The sequence below is a fragment of the Bufo bufo genome, chromosome 3, assembly GCF_905171765.1.
Source record: "Bufo bufo chromosome 3, aBufBuf1.1, whole genome shotgun sequence".
Lineage (NCBI taxonomy): Eukaryota > Metazoa > Chordata > Amphibia > Anura > Bufonidae > Bufo > Bufo bufo.
In genome coordinates this window covers 296,489,466-296,505,019 of record NC_053391.1, presented here as the reverse complement: position 1 = coordinate 296,505,019, position 15,554 = coordinate 296,489,466, and positions in this window count along the sequence as shown.

The following is a 15,554-nucleotide window of genomic DNA, read 5'->3' as shown; positions in this document are numbered from 1 at the left end:
TGTATAGGAATGCTTACTATTAGTAAGTGTTCCTATACAGCAGAAGTCTCATATTTTGGACGTTAGAAGACTTAGAATTTTAGAAGCAAATCTTTATTTTTAAGAAAATACCCACTTTTTAACCACCTCAGCTCCCCTAGCTTAAACCCCCTTAATGACCAGACCACTTTTTACAATTCTGCACCACCCTACTTTCAAGGTTCATTGCTCGGTCATACAACTTATCACCAAAATGAATTTTACCTCCTTTTCTTCTCACTAGTAGAGCTTTCATTTGGTGGTATTTCATTGCTGCTGACATTTTTACTTTTTTTGATATTAATCGAAATTTACTGAAATTTTGCAAAAAAATGTCATTTTTCACTTTCGGTTGTAAAATTTTTCAAATAAGACTAAATTTCTATATAAATTTTTCTCTAAATTTATTGTTCTACATGTCTTTGATTAAAAAAAAATGCAATAAGTGTATATTTATTGGTTTGGGTAAAAGTTATAGCGTTTACAAACTATGGTACAAAAATGTGAATTTCCGCATTTTGAAGCAGCTCTGACTTTCTGAGCACCTGTCATGTTTCCTGAGGTTCTACAATGCCCAGACAGTAAAAACACCCCACAAATGACCCCATTTCGGAAAGTAGACACCCTAAGGTATTCGCTGATGGGCATAGTAAGTTCATAGAAGTTTTTATTTATTGTCACAAGTTAGCGATAAATGATGATTTTTTTTCTTTTTTTTCTTACAAAGTCTCATATTCCACTAACTTGTGACAAAAAATAAAAACTTCCATGAACTCACTATGCCCATCACGAAATACCTTGGGGTGTCTTCTTTGCAAAATGGGGTCACTTGTGGGGTATTTATACTGCTCTGGCATTTTAGGGGACCTAAAGGGTTAGAAGAAGTCTGGAATCCAAATGCGTAAAAAATGCCCTGTGAAATCCTAAAGGTGCTCTTTAGAATTTGGGCCCCTTTGGGCACCTAGGCTGCAAAAAAGTGTCACACATGTGGTATCGCCGTACTCAGAAGAAGTAGGGCAATGTGTTTTGAGGTATATTTTTACATATACCAATGCTGGGTGAGAGAAATATCTCTCTAAAAGTCAACTTTTCCCATTTTTTTATACAAAGTTGTCATTTGAGAGATATTTCTCTCACCCAGCATGGATATATGTAAAAATACACCTCAAAACACATTGCCCTACTTCTCCTGAGTACGCTGATATCACATGTGTGACACTTTTTTGCAACCTAGGTGCGTAAAGGGGCCCAAATTCCTTTTAGGAGGGCATTTTTAGACATTTGGATTCCAGACTTCTTCTCACGCTTAAGGGCCCCTAAAATGCCATGGCAGTATAAATACCCCACAAGTGACCCCATTTTGGAAATAAGACACCCCAATGTATTCCGTGAGGGGCATGGCGAGTTCATAGAAGTTGTTTTTTTTGGCACAAGTTAGCGGAAATTGATTTTTGAAATTGTGTTTTTCTCACAAAGTCTCCTTTTCCGCTAACTTGTGACAAAAAGTTAAATCTTTCATGGACTCAATATGCCCCTCAACGAATACCTTGGGGTGTCTACTTTCCGAAATGGGGTCATTTGTGGGGTGTGTTTACTGTTCTGGCATTTTGGGCGGGGCTAAATTGTGAGCAACCCTGTAAAGCCTAAAGGTACTCGTTGGACTTTCGGCCCCTTTACGCACCTAGGCTGCAATAAAGTGTCACACATGTGGTATCGCCGTACTCAGGAGAAGTAGGGCAATGTGTTTTGGGGTGTCTTTTTACATATACCCATACTGGGTGAGAGAAATATCTCTGTAAATTTACAACTTTGTATAATTTTTTTTTAAAGAGTTGTCATTTACAGAGATATTTCTCACACACAGTATGGGTATATGTAAAAAGACACCCCAAAACACATTGCCCTACTTCTCCTGAGTATGGCGATACCACATGTGTCACAATATTTTGCAGCCTAGGTGCGCAAAGGGGCCCAAATTCTAATGAGAATCTTTACGATTTCACAGGGCATTTTTTTATGCATTTGGATTCCAAACTACTTCTCACGCTTTAGGTCCCCTAAAATGCCAGGGCAGTATAAATACCCCACAAGTGACCCCTTTTTAGAAAGAAGACACCCCAAGGTATTCCGTGAGGGGCATGGCGAGTTCCTAGAATATTTTTTTTTGGCACAAGTTAGCGGAAAATGTTTTTTTTGCTCTTACAAAGTCTCATATTCCACTAACTTGTGACAAAAAATAAAATTTTACATGAACTCGCCATGCCCCTCACGAAATACCTTGGGGTGTCTTCTTTCCAAAATGGGGTCACATGTGGGGTATTTATACTGCCCTGGCATTTTAGGGGCCCTAAAGCGTGAGAAGAAGTGTGGAATCTAAATGTCTAAAATTTTTTACACATTTGGATTCCGTGAGGGGTATGGTGAGTTCATGTGAGATTTTTTTTTTTGGTCACAAGTTAGTGAAATATGAGACTTTGTAAGAAAAAAACCAAAAAAACTAAAAATCTATTTCCGCTAACTTGTGCCAAAAAAATAAAAATCTTCTATGAACTCACCATGCCCCTCAAAAGTGATCTTTTTATAGTGCCGCAGCGATTTTACTGTTTTTTTTGCAGTGATCAGAAGAAAAAAAGATTCTGTCACTGTGGTGGGGCGGACTGAACGCAAGTGTGCGCACAAGATCAGGCCTGATCGGGTGAACACTGCTTTTTTTTTAGAGCCTATAGAACATGTCCTATTCTTGTCCGCAATTGCGGACAAGAAAAGGCGTTTTCTATATAGTTCTGGCAGTGTGCGGATCAACAAAATGCGGAAAGCACATTGCCGGTGTCCTTGTTTTGCGGTCATTGATCACCCCCCTGTAAGGCTCCATTCAGACATCCGCATGTGTTTTGCAGATCCGCGGATCCACAAAACACATACGGACGTCTGAATGGAGCCTTACAGGGGGGTGATCACCCCATATAGACTCCCTGATCACCCCTCTGTCATTGATCACCCCCTGTAAGGCTCCATTCAGACGTCCGTATGTGTTTTGCGGATCCGTGGATCCGCAAAACACATACGGACGTCTGAATGGAGCATTACAGGGGGGTGATAAATGACAGGGGGGTGATCAGGGAGTCTATATGGGGTGATCAGGGGTTAATAAGGGGTTAATAAGTGACAGGGGGGGGAAGTGTAGTGTAGTGGTGTTTGGTGCTATTTTACAGAGCTGCCTGTGTCCTCTGGTGGTCGATCCAAGCAAAAGGGACCACCAGAGGACCCGGTAGCAGGTATATTAGACGCTGTTATCAAAACAGCGTCTAATATACCATTTTGGGGTTAAAAAATCGCATCTACAGCCTGCGAGCGAATGATCGCCGCTGGCTAGCTGCAGATCCACTCGTTTACCTCCGGTTCCTGTGAACGCGCGCTCCTGTGTGCGCGCGTTCACAGGAAATCTCGCCTCTCGCGAGATGACGCGCCGGCGCATCCAGGAGGAATAACAGGGCCGCCGCCAGGACGCAATCCTGCGTACGGCGGTCCTGGGGTGGTTAAGGACCAGTTCAGTTATGAAGTCACTTTGTGGGGCTTACATATTAGAAACTACACCCCTCAAGTTATTCAAAACTGATTTTACAAACTTTGTTAACCCTTTTGGTATTTCACAAGAATTAAAGGAAAATGGAGATGACATTTCTAAATTTCACTTTTTTGGCAGATTTTCCATTTTAATCAATTTTTTTCTGTAACACATCAAGGGTTAACAGCCAAACAAAACTCTATCTATTACCCTGATTCTGCAGTTTACAGAAACACCCCATATGGTGGTAAACTGATGTAAGGGCACAACAGCAGGGCGCAGAAGAAAAGGAGTTCCATGGTTTTTGGAAGGTAGATTTTGCTGGACTGATATTTAGACACCATGTCCCATTTGAAGCCCTGCAGTAGATGCACCCCTACAGTAGAAACTCCCAAAAAGTGGCCCCATTTTAGAAACTATGGGATATGTTTTATTGATATTTTGGGCTACATATGATTTTTGATAGCTTTTTAGGAGGCAAGGTTACAAAAAAATTTCTGTTCTGGCACAGTTTTTATTAGTTTTTTACAATGTTTATCTGACAGGTTAGATTATGTGCTATTTTTATAGTGCACGTTGTTATGGACGTGGCAATATCAAATATGCCTGCTTTTTTTGTTTGTTTCAGTTTTACATAAAGCATTTTTGAAAAAAAATAATTGTGCCTCCATATTCTGAGAGCCAAAGTTTATTTTTTATTTTTTGGACGATATAAGACATATTTTGCGGGATGAGGACTTGATTGGTACTATTTTGGGGTATAAGACTTTTTGATCTCTTGGTATTACACTTATTGTTATGTGAGGTGACAAAAAAATGGCTTTTTTTGGCACAGTTTATATTTTTTCTTATGGTTTTCACCTGAGGGGTAAGGTCGTATTTTCCATATTCTGAAAGCCATAGTTTTTAGTTTTTTTTGTCGATTGTCTAATGTACGAGCTTATTTTTTGCGGGATGAGGTGAAAGTTTGATTGGTACCAATTTGAAGGGCATACGCCTGTTTGATCCCTTAGTGTTGCATTTTTTTGTGATGTAAGGTGACAAAAAATGTTTTATAGAGCCGATCGTTACATCTGTATTGTAATGCATTAACTGTTAGTGTATTACACTGTGTAATAGACTAAGGCCTCTTTCACACGGGCGAGATTTCCGCGCGGGGGCAATGTGTGATGCTAACGCATTGCACCTGCACTGAATCCGGACCCATTCATTTCTATGGGGCTGTGCACATGAGCGATGATTTTCACGCATCACGTGTGCATTGCATGAAAATCGCAGCATGCTCTATTTTGTGCGTTTTTCATGCAATGCAGGCCCTATGGAAGTGAATGGGGCTGCGCGAAAATCACAAGTGCGGGTGCGGTGCGATTTTTACATATGGTTGCTTGGAGATGACCGGAATGGGGACCCGATCATAATTATTTTCCCTTATAACATGGTTATAAGGGAAAATAATAGCATTCTTAATACAGAATGCTTAGTAAAATAGGGCTGGAGGGGTTAAAAAAAAAATTAAAAAATTAAACTCCCCTTAATCCACTTGTTTGCGCAGCACGGCTTCTCTTCTTTCTTCTTCTTTGCTGTGCAGGAAGAAAAGGACCTGTGGTGAAGTCACTACGCTCATCACATGGTCCGTCACATGATCATCACTATGGTGATGAATCATGTGATGGACCATGTGATGAGTGCAGTGATGTCATCAAAGGTCCTTTACCCAGGTCCTGAAGAAAGAAGACAGAAGAGAAGCCAGGCTGTGCGAACAAATGGATTAAGGTGAGTTTAATTATTTTAAAAAATTTTTAACCCCTCCAGCCCTATTTTACTAAGCATTCTGTATTAAGATTGTTGTTATTTTCCCTTATAACATTATAAGGGAAAATAATTACATCTACACAACCTTGAACCCAAACCTGAACTTCAGTAAAGAAGTTCAGGTCTGGGTACCACATTCAGTTTTTTATCATGCGCGTGCAAAACGCATTGCACCCGTGCGATAAAAACTGAACAACGGAACGCAATCGCAGTAAAAACTTACTGAAATTGCGTACCTATTCGCGCGGGTTTGCCGCAATGCACCCGGGACACATCCTGAGCCAAAATGTGACGCCCGTGTGAAAGAGGCCTAACAGTTGCCTAGGAGGCCAAGCCTGGGGATGAATTTCCTAGGCTTCCGTAGAAGGCAGGTCCCCGATGGAAATCATCACCCACCACAAACACTTTCTATGCAGCGGTCAGCGTTAACCACGGCATAGTAAGGGTTAATCCACTGGCATCAGATTTTACAGCGATGCCGATAGATACAACAGGCTATCAGTGCCTACCCAATCAGCATGACTTAATAGTACGTCAAATTGCAGGAAACCACCTCCTGCTATGATGTACTATTATGACATGTCAGGAATTGTTTACATTTTTCCCCTCACCCATGACGGCACCCTATGCGACTCAGGACCTCCCATCTGGACAGGAAACCTGAGAAGATAAAATAGACACACCCCCACCAAGCACCAGTTCAGGTTTCCTGTCCTCCGGATGGGAGATCCTGAGAAGCAGGGAAGCGGGGATCCGCTGCTGAAGACATACCTCATACCATCATAGTCAGCACCTGCCGCTGAGGGAGGGTCTGTGGCTGGTTGCCACAGGAGACCTTTTCCCTGGGGAGCGGTAGTTCTGTGTCGCTGTTCCCTGGGGAGCCGCTGTGGCCGTGTTCAGGCGGCTCCCCTCTCTTGTCCCGGCGTTAGGGGCCCCCGCCAGTACCAAAGATGGCGGCCGCGTGCATTAAGCGCTTGTGCGCATGCGCGCGGCCACACACAGGCGCATATGATGATGTCAGGGGGGCGGGGCCTTCTCCAGGACTGCGGAACCGGAAGTAGAGGCCGAGGCGCGTCTTTTAAAGTATAAAAGAGGCTGCAGGAGCAGGCAGCCAGCGTGGAAGCCACACAGTGTTTGTGCTGAAGAGGTTCCCAACTTTGGCAGTATGACAGAACCCTCGGATGGACGCGCTGAACCCCTGGAACCCTTGAGGCCCACAAGCCCGGTACCGGTGCTAAGGAGTGGGGAAGGAAAAGTTTCTTCGTTATGGGTGAAAGCGTTCTTTTCCTTACTAATGGTATATTATTTGATTGTTGTAGTCCTCAATGCCGCCTAAAAAATCTTCTAGCAAGACCAAACATAAGGAATGTGCAGGATGTAAAGCGGCCCTATCTGCCTCATATCTTAAACCACTGTGTTCAGTATGCATAGATAAGCTTGTGGCGGAAAAGTCCCAGAGTTTGACCAGGTCCATGAGATGTTTAATTAGGTCAGAAGTGAAGGCTTCGCTTAAAGCATTCAGTAAAGGCCATACCAAATCCCCGGATAGATCTACGGAATATGAAAGCGTGGATATTGACTCTTCTGATAATGAAGATAAAGAATCAGGACAGTTGTTTTCCAGCGACTCTGATTCCTCTGATGATGAATATTCAGGAAGATCCTTTTTTTCCCCCTGAGGATACACAGCCATTACTGAAAGCTGTAAGATCCACTATGCAGCTAGAAGGTATTAAACAGACTAGATCTGCTGCGGACCAATCCTTCCAAGCTCTAGGCCCCAAGAAACATAGGGTTTTTACTATGCACGAAAACTTACAGGCCCTAATCAAAAAAGAGTGGAAAAATCCTGCCGGGAAGTTTTTTATTCCCACCTCAGTAAAGAGAAAGTATCCGTATGATGAAGAAGTATCCTCAATATGGGATAAGGCTCCTACAGTGGACGCCCCGGTCGCCAATATAGCCAAAAAACAGCACTTCCCTTTGATGATCTAGGTTGTCTTTCCGATCCTCTAGATAGGAAAGTCGATATTTATTTAAAACGTGCCTGGGAGACATCAGCCACTTGTCTCAGAACTGCTATCGCAGCTACCTGGGTATCTAGGTCTCTCCGCCTTTGGTTGGACCAGCTAGAGATTCAGCTTAAAGAAAAAAAACCTAGGGAAGAAATCCTAGCATCCTTACCTACATTCTCTAAGGCTGCAGATTTTTTAACTGATGCATCTACTGATGTTATCGGTTTTACTGCCAAATCCTCGGCCATGACTAATGCCGCTAGAAGAGCCATTTGGCTTAAATCATGGAAAGGAGATCAAGGTTCTAAGGCCAGACTCTGCGCCCTTCCATGTGAAGGGAACAGACTTTTTGGATCTTGTCTGGATGAAATACTGGAGAAGGCCTCGGACAAGAAGATAGGGTTTCCTACACCTCAGAGGAATCCCTTTTTTCGTAAACCCCAGCAGGGTTTTAGAAGACAGAGGGGCAAACCATATGACAGAAAAGAGAGAGACAGGTTTCAGAAAAGATCAGGTGGATTCCTCTTTAAGACCCAGGATAATACACCGAAAGGAAAGCAACAATGACGCCAGAATCCAGGTTAGGTTACTTTTTCCCAGCTTGGACAGGGATTACCCAGAACAAGTGGGTCCTGGGGGGGATAAGGAAGGGATTCCGGTTGGAGTTCCTCTCTTATCTTGATTCCTTATCCTTGATTCCCCTTCCGAGAGACTTCCAAAGGTCCAAGGTGCTAGAATCGGAAGTCTGTTTATTATTAGACAAAGGAGTAGTCTGCCAGGTATCCAAGATGGAGGAAGGCAAGGGGTTTTACTCCCCTCTATTTTTGGTCAAAAAGCCCAACGGATCCTTTCGCATGATGCTGAACTTAAAAAAGCTAAACAAGTTCTTAAAATACAAAAGGTTTTGTATGGAGACAATAAAAACGACCCTAGATCTGTTATTCAGGGACTGCTGGATGGCGAGCATAGATCTAGAGATTTATTATCATATCCCAATTCATGCTTCCCCCCAAAAATATTTGAGAACAACTGTCTACATGCATGGTCAGCTTCTGCATCTACAATACAGGGCACTCCCCTTCGGTGTCTCACAGGCCCGAGAATCTTCACAAAGGTAGTGGCAGAGATGGTGGCTTTTCTCCGACTGTCCAGGGTAGTGTTGATACCTTATCTGGACGACTTTTTGCTCATTGCCCACACAAAGGACCAATTACAAAAAGATCTAGTTCTGGTATGCTCCCTGTTAAAGGATCTTGGGTGGAAGATAAATCAGGGATAATCTTGTCTAACCCCGTCTCAGAATTGCACCTTTTTGGGAATGCAGCTAGACTCCAGGTCCCAGAAGACAATCCTCCCACAAAGGAAAGTCTCGTCCACCATAGAGCATGTTTGGTCCCTGTTTTGTTTCTTCCAGTGTTCTTTCAGACAAGCAATGATGGTACTGGGTCATTTAGTAACATAGTACATAAGGCCGAAAAAAAGACATTTGTCCATCCAGTTCGGCCTTTTATCCTACAAGTTGATCCAGAGGAAGGCAAAAAAAAAAACTGTGAGGTAGAAGCCAATTTTCCCCACTTTAGGGGAATAAAAAATTCCTTCCCGACTCCAATCAGGCAATCAGACTAACTCCCTGGATCAACGACCCCTCTCTAGTAGCTATAGCCTGTAATGTTATTACGCTCCAGAAATACATCCAGGCTCCTCTTGAATTCCTTTATTGTACTCACCATCACCACCTCCTCAGGCAGAGAGTTCCATAATCTCACTGCTCTTACCGTAAAGAATCCTTTTCTATTTTTGTGTACAAAACTTCTTTCCTCCAGACGCAGAGGATGTCCCCTTGTCACAGTCACAGTCCTGGGGATAAATAGATGATGGGATAGATCTCTGTACTGACCCCTGATATATTTATACATATTAATTAGATCTCCCCTCAATCGTCTTTTTTCTAAAGTGAATAACCCTAATTTTGATAATCTTTCAGGGTACTGTAGTTGCCCCATTCCAGTTATTACTTTGGTTGCCCTCCTCTGGACCCTCTCTATGTCTGCCTTGTTTACAGGAGCCCAGAACTGTACACAGTACTCCATGTGTAGTCTGACTAGCAATTCCGGCTGTACCCTTCGCGCAGATTCACACAAGACCACTGCAGGTGGATATATTGCAGGCTTGGAATGGACTTCCACAAACACTGGAGGAAAGGTTCCATCTCTCCTCCAGAGCAAGATCATCCCTTCTGTGGTGGACATCCCAAAGAAACCTCTCTGTGGGAATGGCCTTGGTCTTTTGCAGATCCCATTATGATAACTATGGACCCCAGTCCCTGGGGCTGTGGTGTACACTCCGAAAAAAGATACTGGCAAGGAAGGTGGGATTTAAAAGCAAGAAAATGAACTTCAAACTTCAAAGATCTCAAAGCCGTAGTGATGGCTCTAAAGATTGCAATTCCAGAAATCTCAAACAGAAGACTGGTCTTCTACTCAGACAACTCAACAACAGTGGCTTATATAAATCGCCAGGGCGGAACAAGAGTACCATCCCTTCTCTCCCTCTGCCAGGAGATTTTTCAGGTAGCAGAAGAGAGGAACCTTTTTCTATCCGCAATCCATCTAAGGGGGAAAGAAAATATTCTAGCCGACTTTCTAAGTCGAGTCGAGCTCAGTCAAGCAGAATGGAGTCTGAACGAGGAAGTATTCTCTCAGATTGTGTCAAAATTTGGGTCTCCGACAATCGACCTCATTGCCTCCCGGAAAAACAGGAAGGTGGAAAGATTCTTCTCCCTAAATCATTCAGAAAATCCTACAGCTATAGACGGTCTAGCTCAAGACTGGAAACAGGAATTCGGATACGCCTTCCCTCCCCTTTCCCTAATTCCCCAAGTCTTGAAGAAAGTCCAGAGGGAAAGAGCCTCCATAATATTAGTAGCCCCAAGATGGCCAAAGAGAGTGTGGTATTTAACCCTGATAAACCTATCCAGGGAGCCCCCTTGGATTATTCCTCAAAGGGAAGATCTTCTCTCCCAGGGCCCTGTCCTACATCCCAACCCAGAGATTCTGCAGTTATCAGTATGGAAGTTGACAGGGATATCAGGTTAGGAAGAGGCCTTTCCAACAGAGTGGTTTCCACCCTTCCTCCTCCATCAGGATTCGGGGCCCACTCTACTAGAGCGGTCTCGACCTCCTGGGCAGAGAGAGCAGATGTTTCTCTAGCTCAAATTTGTAGAACAGCCACCTGGAGTTCTCCACATAACTTCCATAAGCATTACAGACTGCAGCTTCATTCTGATGAATCCTTCGGAGAGAGGGATCTTCAGGCTGTAGTCCCTCCCTAGGTTCTGATTTATAGTCTATCTCGCATAGGGTGAGGTCATGGGTGAGGGGAAAACAACATTGCTTACCGTTAATCGTTTTTATTGATACCCATGATGGCACCCTCTAAAATTCCCTCCCTAAAAAAAAAAAAAGAGTATTTTGACCACATCATCCTCTTTATGCATGTTGTCTTACTCCAAGCTGTATAGGCTCGAAAGCCTACTACCAATTAAGCATATTTGGTGATGTGCATCTCTGTAATGAGAAGGGGTGTGGTCTAATGACATCAACACCCTATATTAGGTGTGCATAATTATTAGGCAACTTCCTTTCCTTTGGCAAAATGGGTCAAAAGAAGGACTTGACAGGCTCAGAAAAGTCAAAAATAGTGAGATATCTTGCAGAGGGATGCAGCACTCTTAAAATTGCAAAGCTTCAGAAGCGTGATCATCGAACAATCAAGCGTTTCATTCAAAATAGTCAACAGGGTCGCAAGAAGCGTGTGGAAAAACCAAGGCGCAAAATAACTGCCCATGAACTGAGAAAAGTCAAGCGTGCAGCTGCCAAGATGCCACTTGCCACCAGTTTGGCCATATTTCAGAGCTGCAACATCACTGGAGTGCCCAAAAGCACAAGGTGTGCAATACTCAGAGACCATGGCCAAGGTAAGAAAGGCTGAAAGACGACCACCACTGAACAAGACACACAAGCTGAAACGTCAAGACTGGGCCAAGAAATATCTCAAGACTGATTTTTCTAAGGTTTTATGGACTGATGAAATGAGAGTGAGTCTTGATGGGCTAGATGGATGGGCCAGTGGCTGGATTGGTAAAGGGCAGAGAGCTCCAGTCCGACTCAGACGCCAGCAAGGTGGAGTACTGGTTTGGGCTGGTATCATCAAAGATGAGCTTGTGGGGCCTTTTCGGGTTGAGGATGGAGTCAAGCTCAACTCCCAGTCCTACTGCCAGTTTCTGGAAGACACCTTCTTCAAGCAGTGGTACAGGAAGAAGTCTGCATCCTTCAAGAAAAACATGATTTTCATGCAGGACAATGCTCCATCACACGCGTCCAAGTACTCCACAGCGTGGCTGGCAAGAAAGGGTATAAAAGAAGAAAATCTAATGACATGGCCTCCTTGTTCACCTGATCTGAACCCCATTGAGAACCTGTGGTCCATCATCAAAACAATCAAGAGGAGAAAGCGCTGCCGGCACTGCTACACCTGACCAGTATGCAGGATTGCAAGGAAGACACAGGTAATGCGATTCAGCAAATGGATACGGTGGTGCTCTGCTGGGATACACACAATGGTGTATTCAGAAGAGAGATGCAAAGGAGACAGCGGCACTCACCAATTCCAAGATAAAACGTCCAGTTTATTAGGCTTCTATAAAATAGGGTACAGGCAGGTCTGTGCACATAGGTCAAATGGAGGTGTGGTCCATCATCAAATGTGAGATTTACAAGGAGGGAAAACAGTACACCTCTCTGAACAGTGTCTGGGAGGCTGTGGTTGCTGCTGCACGCAATGTTGATGGTGAACAGATCAAAACACTGATAGAATCCATGGATGGCAGGCTTTTGAGTGTCCTTGCAAAGAAAGGTGGCTATATTGGTCACTGATTTGTTTTTGTTTTGTTTTTGAATGTCAGAAATGTATATTTGTGAATGTTGAGATGTTATATTGGTTTCACTGGTAAAAATAAATAATTGAAATGGGTATATATTTGTTTTTTGTTAAGTTGCCTAATAATTATGCACAGTAATAGTCACCTGCACACACAGATATCCCCCTAAAATAGCTAAAACTAAAAACAAACTAAAAACTACTTCCAAAAATATTCAGCTTTGATATTAATGAGTTTTTTGGGTTCATTGAGAACATGGTTGTTGTTCAATAATAAAATTAATCCTCAAAAATACAACTTGCCTAATAATTCTGCACTCCCTGTATATGTCTATATGAGGAAATATGGATATATATAAGTTGAGAACAATTTATTTCTTCCACTGGTGCTTGGTGGGGGTGTGTCCATTTTATCTTCTCGGGTTTCCTGCCCAGATGGGAGGTCCTGAGTCGCATAGGGTGCTGTCATGGGTATCGAGAAAAACGATTACCGGAAAGCAATGTTGTTTTCCTTCATTCATGGATTCTTTGTTTTGTTCTACTATTTGTTTACATTTTCTTTTATTGCAGGCATGGTGAATGGGTGGTTCGTTTGATGGACCTCCTTTTTTCGGATATCATACGATTCTGATCCACTTAAGTCTGCCGTGCTTTTTATCCTTCACGACAGATTGGCAAGACTCTTTATTTTTTTGATTTTCTGTAGCTCTTTTATTTACATTTTTATCATGGCAGATTTGAATATAATCTCTTATATAATTTCAAAAGCATCCGGTCTTCTAAGAGATGTTAGGTCTTTCCTAATTGTAGAAAGACAGGTACTCGGTGATATTTCTTAAAGAAACGCATTGTAAGCATGGCAATTATCCTAATCTGTATTTCTCTAAGCACCCTACCTGGTACCAATGTGGTGAGAGAAGGGCTGCCTCGAGGGGTGTCAGTATAGGTTTTCATAGAAACTTCCCATTTACATATAATTTTCATGTACTTTCTATATTAATGTTGATTTATATCCTCTCCAGGACACTTCCTAACGCCATTCTGCAATATAGTGTGGAGAGCTTTAAGTGCTGTAGTAGCTATAGCACACAATGGGATTAGCTGATGTGTGGCGCTGCTTCAACTCATCTTTGATTGATTAAATTTTCTATTCTACAGCTAATAACTCTTATAGTAGAATTGATTATATTTTTATATCTGCAGAACACTTACACCTTTGTTCATCTGCCCATATCAGAAGTAAGACCCTGTCAGATCACACCCCAGTTCACTGCATTTTTAAGGTAGCATCTAAACCAGGTAGGATTTTGAATTGGAGGCTGAATGAGTAACTTTTAGGCTCTGATACATCAAAATCACACATTGCCTCCTTACTTACTGAATACAGTCGTGACCAAAAGTTTTGAGAATGACACAAATATTAGTTTTCACAAAGTTTGTGGCTAAACTGCTTTTAGATCTTTGTTTCAATTGTTTTTGTGATGTAGTGAAATATAATTACACGCACTTCATACGTTTCAAAGGCTTTTATCGACAATTACATGACATTTATGCAAAGAGTCAGTATTTGCAGTGTTGGCCCTTCTTTTTCAGGACCTCTGCAATGCTCTCAATCAACTTCTGGGCCAATTCCTGACTGATAGCAACCCATTCTTTCATAATCACTTCTTGGAGTTTGTCAGAATTAGTGGGTTTTTGTTTATCCACCCGCCTCTTGAGGATTGACCACAAGTTCTCAATGGGATTAAGATCTGGGGAGTTTCCAGGCCATGGACCCAAAATGTCAACGTTTTGGTCCCCGAGCCACTTAGTTATCACTTTTGCCCTATGGCACGGTGCACCGTCGTACTGGAAAATGCATTGTTCTTCACCAAACTGTTGTTGGATTGTTAGAAGAAGTTGCTGTTGGAGGGTGTTTTGGTACCATTCTTTATTCATGGCTGTGTTTTTAGGCAAAATTGTGAGTGAGCTTACTTCCTTGGATGAGAAGCAACCCCACACATGAATGGTCTCAGGATGCTTTACTGTTGGCATCACACAGGACTGATGGTAACGCTCACCTTTTCTTCTCCGGACAAGCCTTTTTCCAGATGCCCCAAACAATCGGAAAGTGACTTCATCGGAGAATATGATTTTGCCCCAGTCCTCAGCAGTGTTTTTTTTGGAGAGAAGTGGCTTCTTTGCTGCCCTTCTTGACACCAGGCCATCTTCCAAAAGTCTTCGCCTCACTGTGCGTGCAGATGCGCTCACACCTGCCTGCTGCCATTCCTGAGAAAGCTCTGCACTGGTGGCACTCCGATCCGGCAGCTGAAACCTCTTTAGGAGACGATTCTGGCGCTTGCTGGACTTTCTTGGATGCCCTGAAGCCTTCTTAACAAGAAAATTGTTGATTGAGGTGCAATCTTAGTAGCCACAATATCTTTGCCTGTGAAGCCATTTTTATGCAACGCAATGATAGCTGCACGCGTTTCTTTGCAGGTCACCATGGTTAACAATGATTTCAAGCATCACCCTCCTTTTAACATGTCAAGTCTGCCATTTTAACCCAATCAGCCTGATCTCCAGCCTTGTGCTCGTCAACATTCTCACCTGAGTTAACAAGACGATTACTGAAATGATCTCAGCAGGTCCTTTAATGACAGCAATGAAATGCAGTGGAAAGTTTTTTTTGGGATTAAGTTAATTTTCATGGCAAAGAAGGACTATGCAATTCATCTGATCACTCTTCATAACATTCTAGAGTATATGCAAATTGCTATTATAAAAACTTAAGCAGCAACTTTTCCAATTTCCAATATTTTTGTCATTCTCAAAACTTTTGGCCACGACTGTACTTTGCCACCAAAAACACACCAGATATCTCTTCATAGGTCTTATGGGACACCCACAGGGTGTTCATTAGAGGACATTGTATTAGTTTAAAAAAGGTAGAAAATGCCCGGATTGCATCTTTGTTGGCCCTAATCCACGCCTTAGAAAAGGTCCACAAACAGTCCTCCCTTTGGTACAGTGTTCATTTTAGGACATGGTCAGATATCATAGTCAAGTATCAAAATAATGACAATGTGACACCTGACCCCTGACACCTGTCCCTGACATATGCTCTTCATAGGTCAGGGTCAAAGTGAGAATGAGTTATAGATATACTATGTATTTGTATGCTATATCATACAACCAAAGTACGTCTATTGCTGAGAATATAGCTC